The sequence below is a fragment of the Vipera ursinii genome (assembly GCF_947247035.1).
Source record: "Vipera ursinii genome assembly, chromosome: 9".
NCBI classification, from domain to species: Eukaryota; Metazoa; Chordata; class Lepidosauria; order Squamata; family Viperidae; genus Vipera; species Vipera ursinii.
The window spans coordinates 12,941,297-12,968,773 of NC_139523.1; the positions used below are offsets into that span (position 1 = coordinate 12,941,297).

Genomic DNA, 27,477 nt, shown 5'->3' on the forward strand with positions numbered 1-27,477 from the left:
GGCTTAGAAGCAAGTTTGTGCTAGGCAGCCCCCACCCGCCAGAAGTGAGGGAATCCTGTGTCTTTGTTCAGGGTAGCTGGTTCCTGCTCAAGGTCATTAAAAATACAAAGGGTTTGGCTTTGGAGTACAACAGATGTGCACGACGGAGGAGGGGGGGGCCCTCCTGGAGAATGCAACACACCTCACCCAAGAGGCATTACAGTGTGGGTCAGAGGCCTGTGTGGCTCTGATAAACAGACAAAATGTCTGTGCATCTGTTTGGATGCCAGACCTGGCTGTCATTCATCGGATCCCAAGCGCTCTCAGCCTTTCCTTCCTCGTCTGAATCCCCTCCCTGTTCTTCTCTTCCGTTTTTGTCCATGGTATCATAGCCCTGCAGGGGCATCAGCCAAACTCTATTAGCTACAGTCATCCTGCTATCTCAAGCTGTGTGGTGTGTGAGCAAGTATGTGCCTGTGCATGTGTGAGTGAGTGTGTGTGTGTGAGAGAGAGAGAGAGAGAGAGAGAGAGAGAGAGAGAGAGAGAGAGAGAGAGAAAAGAAGTGGCATGCATGCTCTGCACACCAAAGTCTGTGTCTCAGTTTTCACATGGCTTGTGCAGTTTTACCTGCAGGATAAGAGAAACAGGGGTTTCACTGACATGTGTTTGAGAATTTCTGGGTCTATTTAAGAAAGCATACAACAGTGTCCATCTCTTTCAATACTGCAGCTATTCGATGTGTGTGTCCGTTCACTCAACATACTTAATTCAGTCAGTGATGAGCACAGCAATTACATACAAACAGCCTACTAAGCTCAGTCAGCTGTTGCCTTAATTGGCCTCTGAGTGCATGGGCACACATGTGCATGTGCTTTAGTGTGTTGCGCAAACCCATAAAATGGGTAATTCACTAACCAGGCTATGTGCATTCAGGTGAACAACACAGCCAATAAAGTAAACCAGAAATAGAACATGCAAAGCCATAGGAATGGGAGCTAGCCTAGAGTCTTTAGCACAAAGATGGGGGAAAAAAACATTGCAGAAGGGTACAGATATCCAACCCTTCTCATGCAGCAACATGAAAGAATAGCAGAATGAACTGTGAATTAAGCTGTCACCTCGGCTACTCCTTGCCAAGCAGTTGGGGCATCTCCTTACTCCAACTTCTCACTCTCCCAGATTTCATTTACACAGTGCTACACCCTGTTCTGGTGCCATTATATCTGCACAAGTCTTTTGCAAGCCAAGAATCCAATATTCCTTATCTTGAATGCAATACCCCCGTTTGGAAGGCAAGACCATGCTTCGAAGCATTCCTAGGAAGTCAACTCCCCATCCTTGCCTTTTCTATTTCCCATCATAAAGCCAATTCCAACAAGACGCGGTGACTGAAAAAAAAATAGGCGAGCCATCGAGATATGTGGCGGGAGATAGTTTCATTTTCATTTGATAAACACATCCTAAAGTCCCCAATAAATATCTCAGATGAAGAGGTATGACAAGTCGACTCTGTCTTCCATTAAGCTAAATGGAAGGGAAGGGAAGGGAAGGACAGGACAGGACAGGACAGGACAGGAAAGGACAGGACAGGACAGGAAAGGAAAGGAAAGGAAAGGGAGATACATGGATAGGGATGGTATAAGGATGGGAAGGGAAGGGAAGGGAAGGAAAATGAATGATGAGGTTGAGAAACGCTGACCTAGACTAAAGTCCAGCCACCAAGAACAAACTTTCCTCCCTCTCCTAGAACCTAACCTTTGGATCTGAATTCCCTTGGAATCCCAAATTCCCTTTCCTGGGACTGCAGGAACAGAGTTGGCCAAAACAGACCAATTCCCATTTTACAGATAAAGAACTGAAGCAGAGATTGGAATTTGGGCCAGTCTAGGGCTGTTTATTTTTAGAGACTGATTATGCTCACACAACCGGCCTCATCTCATATTGACACATCTGCCTAGTGACATCTGCCAGGCTGTAAGGGAGGAGTAAGGACAAACAATGTGGACTGTGGCATTGGCTCTTCCTCCATTGGGTGGGACAGCATCTCAGGAGGAAATATACCTACTTATTCTAGGGGAAAGACCTCAGTTCAAAAGATCTTGTGCCAAGCCAGGGGTGTGGGTCATCAATATGCAGAATTCTGCCAAGGCCACCCATAAACCCTGGCTAAAGCAGGATTTCCAACCTAGATCTTCAAAGCAAAGTTTGGGACCCAATCCAGATTAAGCCTTTGCACCTTTCCAAGTCCTAATGTCAGGGGAGGTGCCTGACGGACTGTTTCAATCCTGAATGTTCACAGGCCCACTTTGGAGCAAATCCTTATGGTTTGGACTTTTGGGGTTGTGATGATGGGAAGCCTACATGGGACCAACAAGGAGACTGGGTGATTTTAGACCCTTTCCTACTGGCTGAACTGGAGTGACATACTAGAAAGTCTTTGTCAAGAGAGAGAGAGAGAGAGAGAGAGTGAGAGAGAGAGAGAGAGAGAGGGAGGGAGGGAGGGAGGGAGGGAGGGAGGGAGGGAGGGAGAGAGAGAGAGAGACGCAAAGTAGCCAACAACTTATTAAGCAGCTACAAAGAAGAAAAGGCGACAGATTCTGAAAAGAGAAATTAGCAAATTAGCACCATCTCCTGAGTTGTAATAGTTGATGAAGGGCATGGAAATAATAATGATATGGGAAAAAGAGTTTCAAAACCAAAGGTTTTCTTACCGCACTTCTTTTATTCGCACAATAATCCTGTGGAGGATTTGAGGCTGACTAACAGTGGCCACTGAAGAATTTGAAGCTAGTCCTTGATGGCTGCGCTACTTATTATACTCACGTGGTTTGCCTGCAACCAGTGGCCACCTTTTGTGCTTTTCAACTGCTCTTTACATTCATCCTTAATTGTTGCATTCTTCCTCTCTGCCATGCTCTCCTCTTCTTCCTCGCCCAGCCATGTTGCCATGGAACTGTGCCTTTTGCTTTACATCCGAAAATGGATTTGTCACCTTGATTTTTTTTTTATCCCACTAAGTGTTCACACTTGGATATCTCCCCTGCTGTGTATCACTCTGCTTGTACCTTACTGCTGGCACGGTCCTCCACAAGCTTTTCATGCTTGTATTTTTACACACCTACTTTCCTGGACATCTAGCTGGCTTTGGTGACCTCCAAAAGCTGGGCACGGCTGGATTTGATTAATAAGTGGCTAGGAAACCACTGAGAACTCAAGCTGACTGCGAAATCAAATCAAATCAAAACAAAAATCTAGTAAGAAGGCAAGGGCAAACTAGTTCCGTATGGTTTCCCCAGAAAACTACAGGCATGTCTCAACTCAACGGCGACTTTTTTGATGTTCCAAGTTTTAGGATTATTGAGGTGGGTCAGCACCTGACATCAGGATAGAGGACAGAGACTCCTCTGAGGGGTCCTTGGTGCTCTCTGAGCTTGGTTGTTTTCTTGAAGACATTTATTTTTTATTTATTTTTTTATTTATTTTAATCCCAGTTATATCCCGCCCTTCTCCGAAGACTCAGGGCGGCTTACAATCTAAAGCACAAATCAATGTGCTTAGCAATAGCCTTCATTCTATGTATATGCCTGCTTATTAGGGCTTTCGCCCCCCCCCCCGCCAAGCGGCATTATTACAAAGTCAGCTTATTGCCCCCAACAATCTGGGTCCTCATTCCACTGCCCAAACTAGGTAACATAATGTCTTAGTTTTTGTTTGGTTTTTAAGCTTTTTTTGGCTAAGAAGCGAAACATTTTTCAAGGAAAAAACCCAAGAAAACCCAATTTTGAAAAGCACATTTGGGATAACCATGACCTGATGACTGAGAATCTCTGTTGACAGGGCTGATGGTGTTACCTGGTTTGGGTAATGAGACATCTGCAAGAAAACAACAAGCCCACCAAGCACCCCTCATTTCAACCCTGAGCTCCAAATATTTTCCTTTAAAGTCTCCTCTGTTGTGGCATTCTGGTTGTGAAACTCCCCTTGCCTGGAAGGCAGGCTGATGCTACCTGAGATGGGTTTTTTGGTTCCAGGTGAGCATTAGGGACTTGAAAGCCCCAAATTGGCCATTCACTATTGTCCTTCCTTAAAAAAAAAAACACCAACCCTGCTTTTTTCAACTGTAATTTGTGCATCGCCATCTGCTCCGAAATTCTTCGGAGAGAAACGGCAACTATTTTAACCATTATGCTTGGGTTTTTGTGCATCTCGATCCTATCGCTCCTGCCCGCACAACTCAATCCCACTTGAGTCAACCTGTTTCTTGCTTGCAGGTTAAGGTGAGGATTGAATCCAGACCTCCCCGTCAAGAAGCCCCTTTCCTTTCCCTGCAATTTTGGACTTGGCAAGTAAATGCCCTCTTCTTAGCACCCTTCGGTTCCCTCCCAGCATCTGGACATGGTGGCAGTTGCAGGCTGGGAAGGTGTAGAGTTACGGCAACGTGGAATAAGGAAACAGAACTAGAAGGACCAGCCTAGTCTCAACTGCCTGGAGCTTGCAGAAACAGCCAGAAAGAAAGAAGCAGGCAAAACACAGAAGGCTTTTCATTCGAGTCAGTGGGTCCCAGCCCCTCCCAGCCCTCCATCTTTCTGCCAGCTTCTCTTTAAACTCAGGTAGGAAAGACTGGGAAGGAAAAAAAACAAGCTCCAATCCCAGGTCCCTACCTTCCTAGGGGACAAAGAGATGCACAGTCAATCCGCTGGGATCCTTTGGTACCGAGAGAAACAAGGGCAGATGCACCCAAGGGGAAAGGGCATTCAAGTGGCAGGCCAGGACGTTAGTCGAGTGAGCCTGAAACAGGCGCCCACTAAAAGAGGTCTCTCCAAAGTCCTCTTCCATCATGGCTTGCTTGGCTCCCAGGAAATGTACAGGCAGTCCTCGACTTACGACCACAACTGAGCCCCCAAATGTCCATTGCTACGCACGGAAGTTGTTAAGTGAGTTGTGCTCCATTTTCTGAGCTTTTTTGCCACTGTTGTTGAGGAAGTGACTGCAGATGTTAAGCGAAACATGCGGTCATTAAGCGAATCTGGCTTCCCCTGTTGACTTTGCTTGTTGGAAGGTTACAAATGGCCTTTGGGATGCTGCAACTGTCACAAATACATGCCAGTTGCCAGCTGCCTGAATTTTGATCACATGACCCTGGGGATGCTGCAAGTCCTAAGTGTGAAAAACGGTGATAAGTCACTTTTTTTCAGGGCCACTGAAACTTCAAATGTCGCTAAACAAATGATTGTAAGTCGAGGACTAGCTGTATCCTGTTGGATATCATCACCTTTGCATGTGAACGCACATAAGCTCAAGGCCCTGGAAATGGGGGGAAAGTGGGTATAAATGCACACATGTGTTACAGGTTCATGGAAGGGCCTGGTTGTATGGACCTGCACAGAGAATACACACACTCTCTCTTCACAGACAAAACACAGGCACCTTTTCCCACTCACTCATCCAGATCTGCTTAGCCAAAATTCGTTTTTAGCTGCTCTTACTTTGCACCTCTGTGGACTACTCAGAGACTTGGGTAGGATACAAATCCCAAACCAGAAATAAGCCAAAACAGTGCAAACGAAGAAGGAGGAGGATGGCATTTGTGTATGTCACACTAAGCCACAGTTACATTCAGGCAGCCAGGAATAAACTCTGATTTCAAATCCTAAGGCAAATCAAGGTTTGTTTTTCCACTGATGGCTAAGCCAAAAGCAAAGTGCACAATCGCTTGGTGTGATGTGTGATCTCAGCCAGTGGCTCAGAGCAGTACACAAATGCCCCTACACACACACACACACACACACACACAGAGAGAGAGAGAGAGAGAGAGGGGGGGGGAGAGGGAGAGAGAGAGAGAGATCTCCTACTCAAGCAATTTCTCACCCAGTCACCCCAATTCCTCAGCTAAGGCTATGAGCACAAAAATTGTTGCTCTCCAGTAGGGAGCACATACACACCCGGCACAGTAACAACTGTCCACCGTTCTTCCAACCCTTGTAATTCACCGATTCAGCTGTGCCTCCCTGCCTTGCCTGATTCTCCTTATGTTGCAACAAGCCTGTGCCTGCCAAGGGGCTTGTAATTCCCACCTCTTCCGTGGCTGGTTGGGAAACCTCATCTGCTTCAAAAACAGATCACAGCAACTGTTGACCACAGAAATCCCCCCTCCCTGTTCCTCCAGCTCCGGAAGGCAGCATGGGTTTTGAGGTGGGGAAAGATATACCCAAGACCATCCAAAGGGTTTTGATCCCCATGTATGGTGGAGGAAGAGAGTTTATTCAATAGCCTAAGTCAGGGGTCTTCAAACTTGGCCCTTTCATAACTTGTGGACTTCAACTCCCAGAATTCCTCAGCCAGGCATTCTGGGAGTTGAAGTCCACAAGTCATAAAAGGGCCAAGTTTGAAGACCCCTGGCCTAAGTGGAACCTAACATACTTCCATTATTCTGCAAAGCCCAACAAATCAGGAGCAAAATCCCACCCATTGCCATGCCCAGAGATGTTTCCCTCAAACTGCTGAAGTCCTCGAGTTACAACCACAATTGAGCCCCAAATTTCCGCTGTTAAGTGAAACAATTGTGAAGTGAGTTTTGCCTTCTTTTAAAACCTTTCTTGCTACCGTTGTTAAGTGAATCACAGCAGTTGTTAAGTTAGTAATCTGCCTGTGAAGTGAAGCTGTCTTCCCCATTGGCTTTGCTTGTCCAAAGACCGCAAAAGGGGATCGATGACCTTGCCACACAGCAATGGTCATAGGAAGCACGAACCAATTGCCAAACACCTGAGTTTTGATCACATGATCCTGGGGATGCTACAAAGGTTGTAACAGTGAAAAATGGTCACAAGTCACTTTTCCCAGTGCCGTTGTAACTTTGAATGGTCGCCAAATGAATTGCTGTAAGTCCAGGACCACTTATATACTGCCCCGTGTTGCTTTATAGCATTCTCTCGGTGGTTTACAATCTCAGCATATTACCCCCCCACAACTATCTGGATACTCATTTTACCAACCTCAGAAGGATGGAAGGCTGAGTCAACCTCGAGCCCCAGCAGGATTGAACTCCAAGCAGTGGGCAGAGTTTCCCTTGCAACACTGCATTCTAACCACTGCGCTACCACGGCTCCTCACAGCCCTTTTCCAATAGGGTCCGCACTAAGAAACCCACTACCCAAGTGAGCTTCTGAGTGATGCGGGCTACATTAGAGCTGGTCGAAGACATTCTGGATACGAAAAATCCGGATACTTCCCTGCATTTGGGATGCAGCATCGCTCGGGAAGCCTCCTGGCCTTCAGCAAAGCAAGGGCTTGTGCATCTTGCAGGATTGTCCTCTGGTTACCTCGATCTGTCTCCCCTCATATTCCGCCCACCATCTTGTCTCCACGTTCCTCCCTTGTCTGAATGCTAAGGCAGGTAAGCAGGCACAGCCTGAGCAGAGAAAGAGCTTTGGGGAAGGAGGAGGGAGGGAGGGAGCCAAGCCCCCAGGAGCAGACAATGACTCATTCTCCTGGCATACAGAATGGGTCACTCTGGTCATAATGTGTGCAAGTGTGTGAGTTGGTGGATGAAGTCTTAAGGCCGGGCTTGATGCTTGCTCTCTTTAAGCTCCCCCCCTTCCCCTCTGTATTTGTTCTGCTCCTTCAGAGAGAAGGAGCTCAAAGGGCCAGCAGCACGCAGACAACCTCAAACAGACCGAAGTCTCAACTCAGAGGGAAGAAGAAGAACACCAGGCTGTTTCTCATGCCGGAACTCAGCTCAGCCTTCCACTCCCCATGCCAACTATTCACAGGCTTGGCCCCAGGAAGAGAGGGGTGGAAGAGGGCCACAGCTGGGGGAGGGGGGAGGACAGAGGGAGAGGAGACAAATGGTCTTCTCCCTTGTGCCTCCCTTGCTCAGCTCCAGGCTGTTGCCACATGTTTCGCATTAGGGGCTCTGGACGTTGCTGTTGCTGGGGTGTCAGCCAGGGCACCCCCTCCCTTAGCAAAATGTAGCAGGGACCACACAAGAGAAGGGACAAATGCTTGGGTGCAGGAAAGGCTACAAAGTGTGTGTGTGGGTGTGGGTGGGGGAAGAGAGAGAGAGAGAGAGAGAGAGAGAGAGAGAGAGAGAGAGAGGGAGGGAAAGAGAGAGAGAGGGAAAGAGAGAGAGAGGGAAAGAGAGAGAGAGGGAGGGAAACAGAAAGAGAAAAATGGGTAAAGAGAGAGAGAGAGAGAGAGAGAGAGAAAGAGAGAGAAACACAGAGAAAGAGAGAGAGAGAGAGAGAGCGAGGGAGGGAGAGAGGCAAGCCTGCATGAAATAGCAAAAGGTGTGTGTGTGTGTGTGTGTGTGTGTGTGTGTGTGTGTGTGTAGAAGGGAGAGCTGAGCAGCATGTACAGCAACTCTCTCTCTCTCTCTCTCTCTCTCTCTCTCTCTCTCTCTCTCTCTCTCTCTCTCTCTGTGTGTGTGTGTGTGTGTGTGTGTGTGTGTGTGTGTGTGTGTGTGTAAGAGTGAAAAAGATTGCAGTCACCTCTCCTTGCTACCTCCTGACCCCTGGAGCCTTGGAAAGATAACAGCCCCCAAAGAGTGCTGACTTGTCTTTCAGAAATCCAATATCTTCGCCTGGTAAACTAATAGACTACCTGAGCTCACAATAACCACCCTGCAAAAGGATTAATCCTGGTGCTGAAAATCTTTAATTAGTTTAACAGTTTCAGGCTCCTTGGAGGCAGCAAATGGCAGACATGAGAGGGGGGGCAGCCTCTCTCTCTCTCCCCCCCCGTCCCTCCCTTTCTGCCTCTCCCCCACCAACTTAAAAACAGGACCTCATGGGAGGCTGTTTCATTCCCTGGTTGAGATGGAAAGGAGGAACAAGAATTTTCCATTCAAGATGGAAGAGGTGCGGGGGAGAGTGCGAAAGAGCACAATCACACTTCTCCCCTCCCAATTTTATTATTATTTTTATTTATTTTTTTGGAATCAGGCATCGGGTAGAGAATTTAGTATTGTGATGGTACGAGTTTTTTCTTACCTCCAGCCCTGAAGAATTCCAAAGCTCATAAAAACAAATTTGGCAACGCCTGGCCATGAGAAGAACAACGGAACAAGATAGCTCCTCTTTAATTCTCAAAGCATGCACCTGACCTTGCCTTCCCCACTATTTCTCTAATTGGGGGGGGGGCAGGGGGTGGAAGATAGTCTAACAGAACTCTGCTTCCATGGGGCCTTTCAGGGCTAAGATTTGGAATCAGGTCTAGCCTCCAGACAGGACATGCAAGATGGAAAACTTTTACTATTCCTGCACCATTACAAAACGGGAATTCATCCCCATTATTTTATCAAAGGGGGAAAAAACCAACAACCCTCCATTCATTTCTTGCTATGACCACTTTTCTGCTAAACCTCTTGCTCCTAGAGTTTTATCATTCCTTCCTGATGTTGCAAAGGAGAATAACAACACCAGGACAGCGGCAACTTCTGCAAGCTGTGGAAGAGAATTACAACTGCAGGAGACTACACAATAATACTGCATGTCTCCAGCAAGAGGGGGCCCTTTTTTGGCGAAGGGAGACAGATGCCAGAATGTTACAATCCAAAAAGAAATCAAGGATGCTTTAGAAAGCCATGTGGACCAAAAAACTGGAGATGCCAAATGTCAGAAAGCACCAAAACAAAAGGAGGAGATAGAAAAATGTGTGAAGGCACAGAGTGGGGAAAAGATTACAGGAATAAAGCACCCCAGCGTGTCTGTAATTAAAACCTGTAAAAATCTTGATGATCATATCAACCACAAAGTCCATACTCAGGAAACATGAGCACGGGAACACAGGGAGCTGCTTTATATAAGGTCAGATCTTGTCCATATAGCCCAGGTCTCTTGACCTAGGCTAGGTTCACACATCACATTAAGCCAAAACGATTCCAGCCATTGGGTTTTGTAAACCGTAGTTTATGGTTTAGCATGTGGCCTACTCAATCACAGTTAAAGAAGACAAAGGCGAGGATGTAGTATGAACCCTGCAGCCACTGATTGCTGCTCTGCTGGGTTGCATGTAAGATTTTCTTCAACCTTTCCAGGTATCCTCCTTCATTTTTAAACCAGAGGTGTCCAACCTCGGCAACTTTAAGACTTGTGGACTTCAACTCCCAGAATCCCCCAGTAAACCATGCTGGGATAATTCTGGAAATTGAAGTCTACAAGTCTTAAAGTTGCCAAGGTTGGACACCCCTGCCTTAAACAAACACTGCTACATCTAACAGTGTACCTGTGTTCACACATCACACTAAGTTACGGTTTGCTATTTGCTGCACTAGATTAACTCTGTAAAACTGAGGACTCTTTACCCTATTTATACATTATACGTCAGTAACTGCTTCAGTTACTCAAAACATTAAATTGTTCTCTTAGGGGTCAGCTGTCCCAAAAAGAAAGCTGCTTTGAAGGGCAGCCTGCATAATTTAAAAACAAATGAAAGTTACTTGATCAATACATGCAACCAGGGTTGGTCTAGCCACGGGTCCCTAAGAGTCAGTGTCAACATGATGGCGCATAATCCGATCTAATAAAACAGGGATTTGGAATATTTCCAGTAAAGTTGTCTGAGCATTTAGGTGTCATATTTGCTTTTCAGTTCAAATTTTCTAACCCCAAAGATGGTCGTGGAGGAAGAGAGAAAACTTTCTGGATGCTAACTAGAAATTGATTCCGTTCTTAACAGATAGATTTTATCCTCATAGCCAAGGAGCCTGATAACCCAGTAGGAGAACAGTAAACTATGCTGGAGGAAAAATAAACATTTTGCTATTTACAGGATCTGAAGTGGATGAGTGTAACCAGCTCCCAATGAGTTTCAAGGACTGATTTAAAATGCAGAGAGTACAGCCAGCAAGCAAACAAAGGAACTTTAAGTTAGGGGTTGGCAAACCTGTAGCACACAAGATGTTGGACCACAATGCTCTTCACTCCTCCTGCACATTGGCATTGTTAGCTGAGGTTCGTAGGAGCCAACAAGATTTGGAGAGTTGCGGATTTCCTACACGTCTCTTAAAAAAAATGGGAATACAATTGCTTTCAACCTTTACTTCAAAGCTGGGATGGATTGTGAATCAATATGGATCTTAAGACTCCCAAGCTGCCTACAGCGGTTATAAAAAGGTCTTACCCTCCTATGCAAACGGTCTCAATTAGCCTCCCTCTCCCCACCCACCCCTCCCAGGTACCGTGTGGGTAAATTTACACTTACAGGTAAATTACCACAATTGGGACCAGATTTCCATTGGGAAGAAAGATGGTTGATGAGCTGCAACCGACTTTTTTTTGCCTGACTTCTGCATTGACTTTGCTTGATGGAAGCTGGCTGGGAAGGTTGCAAAAGGTGATCCCATGACCCTGGGGCACTGCAACCATTGTAAACACACGCCGGTTGCCAAGCACCTGAGTTTTGATCAGAGTGGGGGTGCTACAGTGGGGAGTGCTATGATGGTCTGAAATGCAAGTACTAGGTGGAAGTCCCCCCCCTTTTCTTCAGTGATACTGTAACTTCAAACAGTTGCTAAATGAATGGCTGTAAGTCAAGGACTACCTGTGTACAGGTATTCTGGGTGTGTCAGTGCAAACCTTTATAGGGCGAGCCTTTCTTCTAGGCAAGCAGGAACCTGGTCTCCCTTTTCCATCAGGGCAGATGTGCCACCGTTCCAAGACTCGTCACTTTACAGACGGAGATGCCGACTGCATTAGGTGAAAAACAGCAAGATGCCCCATGAGCATCTTGTGAATTGGCCACCTGTGGGCCGTATGCCGCTTCCCACCTCCGTTTTGGAGTCCCCGGCACCCTCGCGATTGCAGCACCAAAATCTGGCAGCATGAATTTTCAGGTTGTTCAAAAACCGCTTCGCAGCCCGAATAGGTACCCTACCTCCTCCTCCTCCTCCCTCCATCCCTTTCTTTCACTCTCACTCTTTGCAGGACTCTCTCTTTGCTTTGCATGTATAATTAGGAGACACAACAGATGGCAAGTGATTCATCTTAGGTAATGGGTCCACCAGAGCTACCGAAGCTGTTGGGTTTCCTTTCACTTCAGGTTGGTAGTTTCTGATGTGTGTCTCTCCCCCCTCCCTTCTCTCCCATCCCTGACTGAGAACAGCGACCATTAATTTAGCCTCTCTTTGGGGACGGTCTCAAAAACAGGTATCGCTGTTCTGTTCGGTCTGGTGACAGTGATGGAAGAAAAGAGCGAGTGACAGAGAAACACAAATGATGGAAGGCGGCCCATGGCGGGAAATGAGTAGGCTGTGCTCTGGGCCGAGGCTATTGTTACAAGGAACGATTTTTGTTTCCCTAGTCCTCAATTTAAGACCACAATTGGGAGCAGAATTTCCATTGCTAACCAAGGCAGGTTGTTCAGTGAGTCACCTCCAATTCTGCAACTTTTTTCTTTGCCATGATGGTTAAGCAAATCACTGACTGTTAAGGGAATTGGGCAATTATTAAGCGAACCTGGCTTCCCCCATTGACTTTGCTTGCAAAGGTTGCACATGGCGACAACCTGACCCTGGCGTGCCACAATTTTTATAAATACATGCCAGTTGCCAAGAGTCCAAAGTCTGGTCACGTGACACAGGGATGCTGCAACCACTGTAAATGTGAAAAATTTTCATAATTCACTTTTTTTCAGCACCGTTGTAGCTTTGGTCACTAAATGAATGGTTGTTACTCAAGGACTACCTCTACAGGCCAACATCACCAGCAGCTCTATTTCTTTCTCAACAGCTACCTTTCTCAACAATAGCTACCTATTTATGCTCTGCAAAAATATCTTTTTAAGATCTATCACCTGACAGTTACATGAAAGCCGAAATACTATCCCCTATGGGGGGAGTGACAGATTTTATTTTCCTGGGCTCCAAGATCACTGCATATGGGAACTGTAGCCAAGAAATTAAAAGACGCTTGCTCCTGGGGAGGAAAGCCATGGCAAATCTACACAGCACACTAAAAATCAGAGACATCACCCTGCCAACAAAAGTGCGTATAGTCAAGGCTATGGTCTTCCCAGTTGCAATGTACAGCTGTGAAAGTTGGACCATAAGAAAGGCTGAGCGCCAAAGAATTGAGGCCTTTGAGCTATGGTGCTGGAGAAGACTCCTGTGAGTCCCTTGGACTGCAAGGCGATCAAACCGGTCAGTCCTAGAGGAGATCAACCCTGACTGCTCTTTAGAAGGCCAGATCCTGAAGCTAAAACTCAAATAATTTGGCCACTTAATGAGAAGGAAGGACTCACTGGAGAAGAGCCTAATGCTGGGAAAGATTGAGGGCAAGAGAAGAAGGGGACGACAGAGAATGAGGTGGCTGGATGGAGTCACTGAAGCAGTAAGCATGAGCTTAAATGGACACCAGAAGATGGTAGAGGACAGGAAGGCCTGGAGAAACATTGTCTATGGGGTCGCGATGGGTCGGATATGACTTTGCAAATAACAATAACAACAACAACAATGGGGGGAGGGGGTGTTCAATCTATTCTCCAAAGCACCTGAAGGAAGGACAAGAAGCAAAGGATGAAAACTAATCAAGGAGAGAAGCAACCTAGAAATAAATAACTTCCTGACTGTTAGAGCAATTAACCAGTGAAACAATTTGCCTCCAGAAGTTGTAGGTGCTCCAACATGGAGGTTTTTAAAAAGAGATTGGACAATCTCTTGTCTGAAGTGGTACAGGGTTTCCTGCTTGAGCAGCGAGCTGGACTAGAAGAACTCCAAGGTCCCTTTCCACTCTGCTATTCTGTTCAGTAGGGATGGAGAGAAGCAGGTTGCTGGTATCTTAGAAGAAGAGCAGGAACATGCCTCAGATATACCATCACAGACTATAAAGAACAGCTGCAAAGTGACCTAGACTAGCTTGAAAGGGCACGCTGTGTGTTGAAGGAGGAACACAGCAGCTTCAATAAATGCCTCTACTTATTATTCTTAGGGTAAAAAGGTATGGAATAATGAGTCTGAATCGGTCATCTGATTGCAAAACATATTGACCTGAGCAAACCTGACAGAATTGGTTTGCAACAAAGTCTTTAGCAAAAAAAACAAAAAACAACCCATATCCCATCACTAGCGCAGCCAAAACTTATAACTGCATTTGAGCATATTTATCCCATTATCCTTTGCTCAGCATTTTATTCTTTCTGTTGTTGTTGCTGTTGCTATTAAAACTTCACTCTCTCACTTTCTGTTCCGTAAGACAGCCCATACAACATACGGCAATATCAACAACATAGAACACCAGGAAAAAACAACAACACCACATCTCTGATTCTAATGGCCCTTAGCACCTCCACGAACAGCTGACTGGCTCTTTGCCCTTTCTGATTTGAAAGATTAAATCCGTCTTTCGCATCTCTCCCTTTCGCGCAGTGCACCACAAAATTGGGGAAAGCTCATTCCCAGATTAGAAATGAGCACATTTTAAAAAACCTGCCTGATTTGAAACCAGATCTGTACAAACCTGCTTCCTTTAAACTTTTATTATTCGTAATATTTTCTGCTGTGCTGCTGCCTTGGAGAACTCCAGAAAGATCAGCGTTTCTGAAAGATATCATTCAAAATAGCTAGACTAATAAAAAATAAGGCAAAAAAATGTAAGCTTTGAATTCTAGGGCTTCTCAAAATACACCTGAGTTGGATTGGAAAAGGGTATCGGGGGTGTGAACCCTGTAAACAAGTCAGCTTGAGGCATTTGCTGGCTCAGCTTCTGGTCTTCTGAAGGGTGAAGGCCAAATCCAAAACCCCTGCAGACATGAGCTTACACAGGTAAATTACTGTTTCCTTCCTTTGCGGAGACACTCCCACACTTAATATTCTCAATCCACCTAATATACAGACAATCACACAGATACTCCTCGCCGCTGTCGTCCTCCTCTTCTTGCAATGTTCTTTTTCCACCCAGACCATCTTCTGGGAGAAACATTTGGGACACAAAGCGAAGAGAGGGAGAAGCACTGTGTGGAATCAACCGACAGATGGGCTGGCGAAACAGCGCACCTTAAAGGCTGGCTGAGGCCAAAAAGCTGCAGTTCATAAAAGATCTAGCGAGGAGAGGAGGACTTAATTCATCTGCATTCCAGTGCCAGCTTTGTTTCCCGCCACCCCCCAAACACCACCCCTCACACACCTACAGGCCAACACACACCCAACGTGGGGACTCTGCTTCTCTCTTCCAGCGGTTCTGATCCATCCGGCTTTCCAAAGGCTTCCTTCAAAGCGGGCCGTGTTGAAAATAAGGTCTGCACTCCTGCCTGAGCTGGTCTCCTTGTGCTCTGCTTCTCATTTGTTTTTCTGCTTTCAGCTCGTCCTTTCCTGGGATGCTGCAGTTCCACCTGGTTACGCCTGACGCAAATGCCACTGCTCCCTCAGGCCAAGGCTGCTGGCTCGACTGCCTGCCTTGCAGCTGTAGCGCCCGGCTGTCTCTGGGTAGAGGACGCGGCTGCCACAGCACGGAGGCCGTTCCCCTTCCTCAAGTTCTGCCTGCCAAGGCCGGAGAGAGACAATAGCCTGCCTGTTTCCCAAAGAGGGTGGCTTGGGAAAAGAAGAAGAAGAAGAAAAAAAGGAGAGCGGCTTACGGCTGGTTACCTCATCCTAGTTTGGCTTCTCACAAAGAGGGGTCGGCAGCGTTCCCCAATCTGGGAGAAGCTGGGCTGGGCAGAGACTGGAACAGAAGGAGAGCAAAGCATATCTCTGCTGCAGGAAGCCAAAAGCTGAAGTTTGCTGACGATCTTGAGAAGGCAGATGGAGGAGAACAGGGGAGGTCCAAGAAGTTTGATAGCTTCATTATCTCGGGGGAGTTGCTGGACACAAAGTTCTGAGGCTTTTGAAAATTTGATACCCTGTTGACAGTTCCAACTCATCTACTAAAGCCATCATCTCAATAGGGTTACAGGTAGTCCTTAACTTACAACCGTTTGTTTAGAGACCGGTCAGAGTTATAACAGTGCTGAAAAAAGTGACTTATGACTGGGTCTTCGCAGTAACAATTGACACGGCATCCCCATCAGGCCCGTGTCCAATTGCGCACCTCCTCTTTTGCTCAAGAGATCCAGCCAAGGCTGTCATCTTCTACAGTGGCCAAAAAAGTCAAGAGGAGGCTGGAAAGGTGCAATCAAAACTCCCATTTGTTTTTCTGTTTTTGTTTTTAAATCGTGGTCCAAGGACATTCTAAATCCAGGGTGAAAGAAAGGTAGAGAACTGCTTTCCAATAGAAACACATCCCTGTTTTGAGGTCCAGATCTTTCATTTTGTAAATACGTTCGCTTGCTTGCATGCCTACATGCATATGTGTATCTCAGGAGTCAGGAGAAGAGGTCAGGTTGCATCTTGCTGTCCATTTTGAGGAGATTGGGGTACTCTAGTGTGGAGACTAGGTTTAGCACATTAATTAACAGACACTTGCTGCTTGCTTTGAGCAATGGAGTCTTGGGAGAAGATGCTTGGGGGATATGCAAAAATGGGGATGGGTGGGGATGAGTTGACCTCCCGTGTACTAAGGCACATTTCCCGTCTTTTCCTTGACGACTGTGCTTAGTGATAACACTGCAGCTTCTTTCAGAGGAGGTTCCAGCTGCACCTGAGACCTTTCATCTGAGCAATACTGAGCTTCCTGGTGCTGGTTTACAACCAGTTTCCACAATGTCTGAGATACTGTTTCCCTCTGATGATCCTATCCACACTGGCCCCAGGGAAGAAGGGAAGGGAAGAAGAAAGGAAGGAAGGAAGGAAAGAAGGAAGAACAGAGGTAGGAAGGAAGGAAAGAAAGAAAGAAAGAAAGAAAGAGAGAGAGAGAGAGAGAGAGAGAGAAAGAAAGAAAGAAAGAAAGAAAGAAAGAAAGAAAGAAAGAAAGAAAGAAAGAAAGAAAGAAAGAAAGGGAAAGCCTTCTTTTCCTGCTCACTTGCATGTCCCCTCCATTGCTTCCCCCACTTGGCATCAAAGCCAATAAATTTCTCCTTCCTCCAGGCCTGAAGGATGCAGAGAGTTAATTCAGCCACACAAACTGGTTGCTGGGCGGACTTGCTGGATATCTGCCCACCCCAAGGTCTTTAAAGCCAAGCAGATGCGATGCTGTCTAGGTTGAAGCAGCCCAGGGAGACAGTAGCAAGGAGGATCAAAGGAAGGTGTCTCATCAAGAAGGTAGGAGAGATAAGGATGAAGAAGAGGGGATAGGCAACCTCCCTGGGTCCTGGTCCTCAGTCATCCAGACAGGCAAAAGGATGATTTGTTTCTGATGGAGAGGAGAAGGCCAGGAGGAAACAGAGCAATGGGGGCCAAAATCCAGATGTATTAAGATGCCTGGCTGAGGAATTCTGGGAGTTGAAGTCCACAAGTCGCAAAAGGGCCAAGCTGGCTCAGGAATTCTGGGAGTTGAAGTCCATGAGTCATAAAAGAGCCGAGGTTGCCTACCCCTGCCCTATACTATCCCAGATAAATGCCCATCCAGTTATGCAGCACTCACAACTTCTGCAGGCAAGCCTTTCCACTAATTGATTGTTCTAACTGTCAGGAACTTTCTCCTTAGTTCTAGGTTGCTTTTCTCTGTGGTTAGTTTCCATCGATTGCTTCTTGTCCTACCTTCAGGTGTTTTGGAGTATAGGCTGACCCGCTCTTCTTGGTGGCAGCCCCTGAGATATTGGTGTTTCATTGTTTTTATTGAGGTTGTCCACTGGAGGTTTGAGATATTTGTAAGCGAACAGGAACTTGAATAGACTTTGTAAGGTATAAATTGAATTGTTGCTGCTGATAATAATAACATCAACAACAATACTTTTAATAATAAATGGCCTCCTGCGATCTCATGCTTACTCAGCAAAGTTTCTAACCTTTAAATATTCAAAAGGAGTTTTGATAGTGTGAATTCTCAGACGTTTTACAAAATAGGCTGGAAAATATTTGCCAAAGGCTACTTCCCTTTCTGGGGGGGCTTGCTCAATGTTGGACTGAACCAATGATCTAAATAAGGATGGGGTGGGGAATTCTGGGTGTTGAAGTCCACACATCTTAAAAGTTGCCAAGGTTGGCAAACTCTGCTCTAGTTGATAGAAAGGAGCTAGGCTAGTCAAATATAGCGATCCACTGTAGTTATAAAGGTGCTTTGGAGTAGATGTGAATATACACCCTACTCCTATTGACAACCCCTTGAACAATCAGTGACTCTTCCAAGCTAGCACTTTGCAGCACAATTCCAATAAAATACCCAATTCAGTTAAGGAGGTGCCGACAGGGTGTGACAGGATACTTTGGATGGGCACGGACATGTTGCCAGCTTCCTTAACTCAAAGACATATTTTTCTATGTAGCTACTAAGCCCAAAGAATGATGCTCTTTCTTAAGGAGACACCAACATGTGCAGCATGCACACCCACACCTGCTCCAAAGCACACTGTGGATTTTGCGGCTGAAGGACTGCATCTTCCTGGATCTGATTAATTTGCCTCCATTAGTAGCTCAGAGTTGATGCTCTCACGAGCTTGGTTGGGTTTTTTTGCAGATGTTTTATTACCCAACCAGGAGCCCTGATAATGTCACCTAGTAAGGTAACCTAGTTACCTAATGCTCAGAGATCACCAAGAATCCCATAATCTACCTCCTTGCTTTCAACTAAAGACTCACCAGACATCTTTGAGAAACATCAGCATTTGTATTTGGCAACTTAGTGCCAATGGGCACCAAGGCAGTCCTGGACATTTTCCTAGGCATCTGCCTCCTTCCTTCCTTCCTTCCTTCCTTCCTTCCTTCCTTCCTTCCTTCCTTCCTTCCCTTCTTTTAATTAAACAAGGAATCAAATGAGAAACAAGCCTGCTGCTAAGCTAAGCCTACAGCATCATTTTATAGAAGGCCCCATGGGCATTCCGAGAAAATAAAACCGATGGCAACCCCCCATGTTTTGTGAGCAAGTGTGGTGAGAGAAAAAAAAGATAAAGGTCAGCCAGAGAAGTAAAACGCATCAGAGGGAGCTAAAGGAAATTGTAATGAACACCTCACCTGATTGCTTTCTGGTAAGTGGGAATTTGTGGCCATCTATTTTGTGACAGTGCTCTCGGCATGCTTCAGGAATTCCAAACAAGCCCCCCTGCCCCACCTCACCCCCAACATTGCCTAGCTCCGTATTCCCACGTGCAGCTGATGGCAATATTCAGCAGTTACCACTGTCTATTCTGTGCAATGTTCTCTAGAAGAAGATGACTTATTCCCCTCCATCCCCTCAGTCGGTAAAGGCATGAATGGGTTAGCGAGGGGAAGTGTTGTGTGTTGGTTGAATAAATGGGCCAGCTGTCACCCAATTTGGTCCTTTGCTTCAACAAACAAACAAATTTAAAAAAAAATCTATTTTAGCAGCGAACTCATTCTCCGGGAGTGAATTCTTCCATTAACCAAAGCAGCACCACCCACAGGTAACAGGGAGGACTCCAGCAATTCTGGGCAGCTCCTAAAATTTGCAAAGGCTCAAAAAAAAAAATTACAAATAAAGGAAGCCTTAATCGGATGGGAATGAGGATTGGGACAAAACCACACCAAATCTGAGCATTTTTAGGAGCTCCCACAATCCTGACTGCTGAAGGAAGGGTAACGGAATAACAGAGTGGGAAGGGACCTTGGAGGTCTTCTAGTCCAACCCCCTGCTCAAGCAGGAAACCTTAGACCATTTCAGTCAAATGAAAGGAAAAGGGAAAAAAAACAGTGGAAAATAGAAACGGAACAGAGCGAGGAACCCTGGAAGGGGTTACTGCAGTCTCAAAGAGTCATGGCCTTCCATGGTAGACCAGGCTCCTTTAAAAAAATAAAGTACGTACGTGTGCAGCAGACACACAAAAACACTCACACTTGAAGCCCTTGGGTTTCTCCTGCTGCTCTGGTGACTTGCCTACAAAGTCACCCCGCCCTCCCCAAAGCGGCTGGGGAAGGGCAGGACAGGAAGGAGAGGCAAGGACAGGGACGGCCAGACCTGTTCCGATGTTAGAAACCGGCTGGACGAGAAACGTAGAATCCAGTGGGAAGAAGGGATTTATGGCCCAAAGTTACTCCACCTCTTCTCCCCCCCAACCCCCGCCTACCTCCCGTTCTTCAGGGAGGTGCTGTTAGTGGAAGGGGAACTCCGGGCTGAAGATCTTGTTTCCTGGGAGATTCAGCTTTTTCCTGCAGAAGGTGGGAGAGTTGGCTACAGGAACAAGATGTGTTGATGCACTGAAAGCTAAGAAGGAGGGAAAGAGGCAAGCGGGAGGATGGAGGGGGGAGGCTATGTGTGTGAACACCCAGGGAGGAAAGGAAACAAAGCAAGCAGGCCAGACGGAGGCTAGCAATTCTTTGCAGAAAGTTTGAGAAACTGGGAAAGCTAAAATGGGGGCGCTCAGGTTATATGGGTAGGGCAAGGAAATGCCAGTATCAGGTTTTACAGGGCTCCTCCTTTGTCTTCCCTTTCCTTTGTTTTCTCCTCCCAGCGCTCAACATTCCCAGAAGTGATAATGCTGCTTTATATTGCACTGGGGAGGCCACACTTGGGATACGAGGACGCACTGTTCTGGTCACCGCGATACAAAACAGATGCGGAGATCCCAGAAAGGGTGCACAGAAGGGCAACAAAGATGGTAAAGGGTCTGGAGGCTAAACTGAACAATGAATGGTTGAGGGAGCAAGGTACGTCTAACTTGTCGAAGAGAAGATTTTTTTGGGGGGGGAGAGAAGATAACTGTCTTCTAGTACTTGAGGGGCTGTCACAGAGAAAGAGGGAACTGATTTATTCTCAAAAGAACCAGAGGACAGAATAAGCAGGAAAGGGTAGAAGCTTGTTAAAGAGAGATCCAACCTAGAAGTAAGGATAATTTTTCTGACAGCGAGAACAATTAATCAATGGAATAGCTTGCCTTCTGGAGTTGTGGGTGCTCCATCACTGGAGGTTTTCCAAAGTAGACCGGACAACCATTTGACTGGGGTGGTAGAAGGTTTCCTACCTTGAGCAAGGGGTTGGACTAGAAGACCTCTGAGGACTTTTCCTGACCTATGATTCTATGGTCTACATTCCATGCTTTGAGTCCATTTCTGCAGGGGCACCGTTACTTCAGTGTGTTGCATTCTCCATAAGGCTCCTGGCCATCCTGGTTTATGAAATGCATTTTTGCAAGGAGAAACCTTGCGGCACATGAGACCTCCCAGCGTCTCACGGGGTGCAAGCCATGTTTACTAGGTGAGAACTAAATCTCAGGTGATGGTTGCAAGGGACCTGAGCAAGGGAATCAAAACTTAGCTCCTTAGTTTTTGATTACTCATTTTTTTGTAGGTAGCACTTCTGGGAGAGAGAAAGAGAGAGAGAGAGAGAGAGAGAGAGAGAGAGAGAGAGAGAGAGAGAGAGAGAGAAAGGAGATCATGGGAAGCTTCTTGATGATATTTATGTGCTAAATTTAATTTGTTTGTGGACAGTCTTTGAGGGTCCTGTTCTTTCAGCGTAGTTTGCAGAAGAACAGCAGGAATACAGAAAAGGGACCACAAAATCACACATTGGTGAAAGTCATCTAATAAGACAGCTTTCTGTCCTCATAGGTCTGAAATTTAGACTGAACCAAAGGGTTACAAGAAAATAATAACTCAAGAGTTATAGTGCCTAGAAAGCTTTGGGGAAACTTTGGTCCCCAAGATCACATGCGTACAGACACACATACACTAGGTCAGGGGTAGGCAACCTTGGCTCTTTTACGACTCGTGGACTTCAACTCCCAGAATTCCTGAGCCAGCATGGCTGGCTCAGGAATTCTGGGAGTTGAAGTCCACGAGTCGTAAAAGAGCCAAGGTTGCCTACCCCTGCACTAGGTGAATAGGGACACTTATAAACACAGAATTTGGTGGAAGTTGCTCTTAAGCCCCAGAATTAAGAAGTAAGAACCCCATTCTTAATCAGTTCTTCCTCGTCTTCTTCACTGTTTCTCAACCTTGGCAACTGTAGATGTACGAACATCAACTTTTAGAACTCATGGCTGGCTGGGGAATTCTGGGAGTTGAAGTCCACCCATCTTCAAGCTGTCAAGTTTGAGAAAGACTCAGGACCAGCATGATAGTAGATCCCCAACAGTGGTGACTTTTTCCACTGTTCCCTTCTCCTCCAAAATCAGAAAAATAAGAAATAAGGCCTTTTGTGGTTTACTGATTCTGCTCACAAAGTCAGGTTACCTGAAGCTGGACTTTAGGTGGGGTTTTGATCCGGAAGAGCTATATTTGGAGTTAATGCTTCCTCTTTGAAGAAATATCTCAGGTATGTTAAGACTGTTCCTGACCTACCCGGATGCTTATGGAAAAGAGAACGTCAAGAAACTATAAATAAATCCAAAAGCATCGGAGAAGCCATTGCATTCCCATGACTGATAAAAACACCAGGAATATCCCAGGGAACAACTCCCTTCCTAATGGCCGACCACCCAGAGACACACTCTTTAGCTCCTGCTGAACTCTCATCTCATATATCCAAACATTCTCAAATTCCAACTGCCATCATTTCCAGGCAGCACAGACAATAGCCAAGGCTTATGCCATCTCATTCAAATGGATGTCCATCTCTAAACCTGCCAATCTAGAAAGGCACAGAATTGTGACTTTAGCATCCTGATTAACTTGCGCATAACACCTTAAAACCCAGCTTAACAAAGCACCAAAAGCAATGTCAGATTCATACGATGTACTAACTAACCCATAAAATACCCAGAGTCCTTTTAGCTTAGCCTGGTGCAGCGATGGTGAATCCATGACACACGTGTCATAGGTGATACAACAAGCCATTTTTGGTGACAAGCCAAGCCTCCAGAGTCTCCGGACGTTGTGCAAGGGCCTTGCTCTTGGGCAGCTTCTGAGGCATTTGAAAACCACGCAAGCGTTCTCACACAATTTTCTGAGGCTCCAGAGAGCAAGGCCCTCTTGCACAACTTCCAAAAGATCTGGACAATAGGAGTCGAGAGAGGAGGTCCGGAGAGGCTGTATATGTGTGACACACCAACAGAGTCAAGGCAGGCATTTCCTGAATTTTTGACAAGCCGAGTACAAAAGGTTTGCCATCGCTGGCCCAGCGAGCTGTGCAAATCCAGCCTATGACAGATTGACATTTTCTTAACCGGTAGCAAGTTGTAGCGTTTTATAGCAAGAGCTCCAGAGCGCTCCCCAGCGTCTCATTCAAACACTCCCAGTTAGAATTATCACTACAGTACGAAAAGGATAGATGTGTTTGCAGAAACTGGGATTCCAAACACTGCCCTGAAAGCTTACTGGGTAGCCTTGGGACAGTCATATGCCACCCATCCCTTCTTTTTTCCTGCCTAACCTACACCACAGAATTGTTGTGACAATAAAAAGGAGACCATGTTTCTGCTTGCTTGCAGCTCTCTCTCCCACCCACCCCCGCCCCGCGGCAAGCCTGACCGCTTCCTTTCCTTTCCTTTCCTTTCCTTTCCTTTCCTTTCCTTTCCTTTCCTTTCCTTTCCTTTCCTTTCCTTTCTTCTCCTTTCTTTTCTTTCCCTTCTCCCCTAAGCCTCTTCCAGAAGTACATTACAACTTTGTGTGAGTTTCCTACCTCCAAACATTGAGAATGTACACTGCTAGTTTTCAGCAATGGGGGCGTGGGGGAGTTTGAAGACTGCAAAAAAAAAAGGGGGGGTTAGGAGTTCTCTGTAGCTGAGGGAAGGTGTTCACATCTACTCCAATTTGACACTGTCCAGAAAATGTAAATAACAGAATGCTAGGAAAATCACCATGTATGGAAGTCTCAGCTGGGAACGACGTTAAAAGCTCAAAATTAAGAAAGACCCTCCAGAGCTAACGGAGTACCACACAGGGGCAGCAAATTTGTTCCTATAAATATGGATCTATTGTGATTGAGTGCAAGGCAATTTTAGAGCAAATGGATGAATGCAGGTAAGGAAAGTCAAAAGAAACGGATTGCCCTGCCAATTAAAAATCCTAGCTTTTTTAACAAGGGTTATATGGTTTCCATCATGATGGCCCAGCAGTTTGGCTGGTTTCTAAACAAACCTGTATATAGATTGGAAGCCCTCAAAAGAAGGAATAGAATAAGGTTTCACACCACTGTGGTTTTGGCCATTCCCCCCTTACCTCTTACCACTGCTAGCCAAATGTGACCAGAAAGAAAACAAACATGAAACATACGAAGTCTACAAAATATCTGAAAAAACGAAAGTATACCAAGAGTTGTCCATAAAAAGGTATCCATTCTGCTAAAACAAAATCCACGGGCTGCTAAATAAGGAGTCTGAGCACAATGTTTCCAAACAATTTCAAGGCAGCCCCATGGACAGCAGTAATCTAGTCCAGGGGTCTGCAATCTTGACAACTTTAAGACTTGTGGACTTCAGCTCCCGGAATTCCTCAGCCAGCATAGCTGGGAGCTGAAGTCGACAAGTCTTAAAGTTGTCAAGGTTGCAGACCCTTGATCTAGTCCATAAATTCTTCATAAGTGTGAGGACGTTCTGCAGTGATCACAATTCTTTCCTAATGTCCCTGCCAGATTTCAGAAAGAGAGAGAGAGAGAGAGAGAAAGGTCTTCCTTTCCTGGAGGAAAAGATGGGACAATTTCTCCCCAGCTCAGAAAGGCTTACTGGTTTTTTTCCCCCTGTGCTTATAAACCACTTCAGAAATTAGGCCACAATGCTAATCTTGAGGATCTATTCCTCCAAAGATGGATGATACTTAGCACAGGTGAGTTAGCAAGCAAATTCATGAAGAATCTGCTTGGGCCGAACAAGTTCCACCAGATGGAAGCCACTGCTTTTATTTTACTTATATAGCTCAGTAATATAACAACTCTTTCTTCCTCCTATTTTCCCCACAAATAACCACCTTTTGAAGTGAGTTGGACTGAGAGAGTGACTGGCCCAAAGCCACCTAGTTGGCTTTCATACCAAAGGTGGGACTAGAACTCACAAGTCTCCTGGCGATTGGTCCCAAAGTCATCCAAACGGCTTTTATGCCTAAAGCTGGACAAGAATTCAGAGTTTCCTGGTTTCCCCTCACACGAAACTGGCTCTCTTTTGAGTTTCCAGTATCGCTTTTGGGTCTCGCGCCACTTCAAGACAAGACATCAATCTCTCACTAATCTCAAATCAGAAATCAAATATCGGTAGCATTTGGGAGATACCGCCTAGTGCATTAAGCACTCTCATGTACCAGCAATACAAAATCTCCAATCGATTGACAGGTAGAGCAGTGAGCGTTTTATGAATCCTCCAAGCTGCTGCGAAAGAAGCCCAGGGATTTGTATTTTTCCACCTACCCCACCCCCATCCGAAGAATGGAGCAAAAAAACAGTGGGGGCACAACTGGTATTGAAACCAACGCACAATTTTGGAAGGGTATGGGGTGACACTTTTTCATTCTCCGACCTAGTGGGCATAGGAGAGAGTTAACCACTTGAGGGAGCAATTTGCACGGCCTGGTTAACCAGAGATAGTTAATTTAACCTTGTAGCCCTGGAGCTCTCTCAAGTTAAAACTAGCACACCCATAGTTTAAATAATTTAATGACCACAATTGGGACTGATAGCTTGGTCGTTAAGCAAAGCGGCTGCTAGGTGAAACTGCAACTGTGCCTATAATCTTACTTCAGCGTCCCTTGCTTTTACACACTTGCAAAAGATGTACATGTGGGCATTGGTCGCAAAGTCATTTTTTTTCAGCACTGTCATAACTGTAAACAGTTGCTAAACGAAGGTTTACCTGTACTGGGGTTACTTAATTTAACTTACCCCAAGTGCTCATGGGGATGTCGATTCCTTCCCCCCCCCCAACGACCCTAATGAGCATGTCACCTAAACAGGATTGTCTGGTTTGCAATTGAAGTGAGCAAAAAAGGAGCAAAAAAATGACTTTGCGACCTCTATTTTAGACCACATTATTATTATTATTATTATTATTATTATTATTATTATTATTATTATTATTATTATTATTATTATTATTATTAAATTTTTATACCGCCCTTCTCCTGGGTTCTTGGAGCCAGCCAGATAGGACGGGATGAACAAGTCAAGCATCTGACTTTTCTCAAGAGATGCTCAAGGCTCTCCAAAGATCCCGACAGCAGAGATCTTGTCCCAAACCGAAGGGAGGGAGGGGGGCAAGGCCAGAGAGCTGCACAAGCAACATCCTGCAGCTCTCTTAATGTAGCTCTGGACTGTGCCTGAAATTGCTAAGGGAGATCATGTTGGCTAGGGCCACAGGAATGCTTGCCAAAGTTCCTGGTGAGTGCTTATGCACATGTGCGCATGTGTGGGTTTGGGTTTTTTAAAAAGTATTTTAACTACTTTGGCTCCTTCACATAGCCTGCAAATTGCTGACGGCCCTCTTCAGCTAGCTTTAGGAGGAGGCTTCTGCTGTTGCATTTTTGGCAAGGAGTCTTAAAGGGAGGGGCTGGAAGCTGGAGAAAATTAAGTGTGTGTGTGTGTGGGGGGAACCACCTTGTGATAGCCTCGGCCTCTAAAGGGCTAGGGGGGGGAAACAAATGGCTTATGGGCTAACAATGGGCTAAACCCTCGCCTGCTCCTCCCACACAATCAAATAGGATGCATAAAAAGGCCCAGAAGCCAGGAAAAGCTGAGAAAATCGCATTGCATTCCTCCCTCTGGCACTACAGGCTAGAAAACCTGGGTCTAAACAGATGTGCTTCTATATCTCCTGCACAAGTATTTAGTTCTTTGGGGAACCAAGCAGGTTAGGGTCACCTAGGAGAAGGGTCCCCTTATCCATAAGACCTTTAACCTAAGAAAACCCCTGCTCTAAAATGGATCCTCCCCCTTCTTTTTTCCCCTAAGGCTGACACTGTCCTTTCTGACCTCTCTCTCTTCTTTCTCTTTTGTGAGTGTTATGCTGGTTTATGCCTGACAGGCACGTCAACAACAATTAGGTAAATGGGGATTCTCTGTCCAAAGGCAGTATACCTTTGAATGCCAGAGGGTGAGGACCATCAAGAGGGGAAGCTGGCCCTTTCATCCTCTGCATAGGAGCCAAAAGTATCTGATTGGCTTCTGCTTTTGTCATATCAGCTACAAGAGTGTCCAACCTTGGCAACTTTAAGACTGTGGACTTCAACTCCCAGAATTCCTCAGCCAGCATGGTTGGGCGCTCCTGAGCTACAGTATATATCGCACAAGTTATATATCTAAATGACTTTCTTGGTGCCCGATGGAAATCAGTATTAGAAAGAAGATCTCTCTGGATGTCTTGGATGTGGTCCTGTGGCATCCTTGCGTAGGTTGGTGTCCTTCAGAGAGTAGTTAAGAGTTCAATGGTCATAATTCTTAGCTAGTTTAGTGAACCCATCTGAAAGGCACCAAGATGAAATCTGTGGTCTAATTACAACAAACCAAGGCAGGGGTTTTCAGACTTGGCCCTTTTATGACTTGTGGACTTCAACTCCCAGAATTCCACAGCCAGCATGCCTGGCTGAGGAATTCTGGGAGTTGAAGTCCACAGGTCATCAAAGGGCCAGGTTTGAAGACCCCTGAACTAAGGCACAAGATGATT

The 27,477-nt window shown here is 45.9% G+C and overlaps 1 protein-coding gene across 2 annotated transcripts in view; it reads right to left on the reverse strand.

The window, feature by feature from the left end:
- The window catches only part of AHDC1 (AT-hook DNA binding motif containing 1), a 223,576-nt gene that overhangs the window by 46,311 nt on the left and 149,788 nt on the right, over positions 1 to 27,477 (reverse strand). The gene's annotated exons all lie outside the window — the stretch shown is intronic.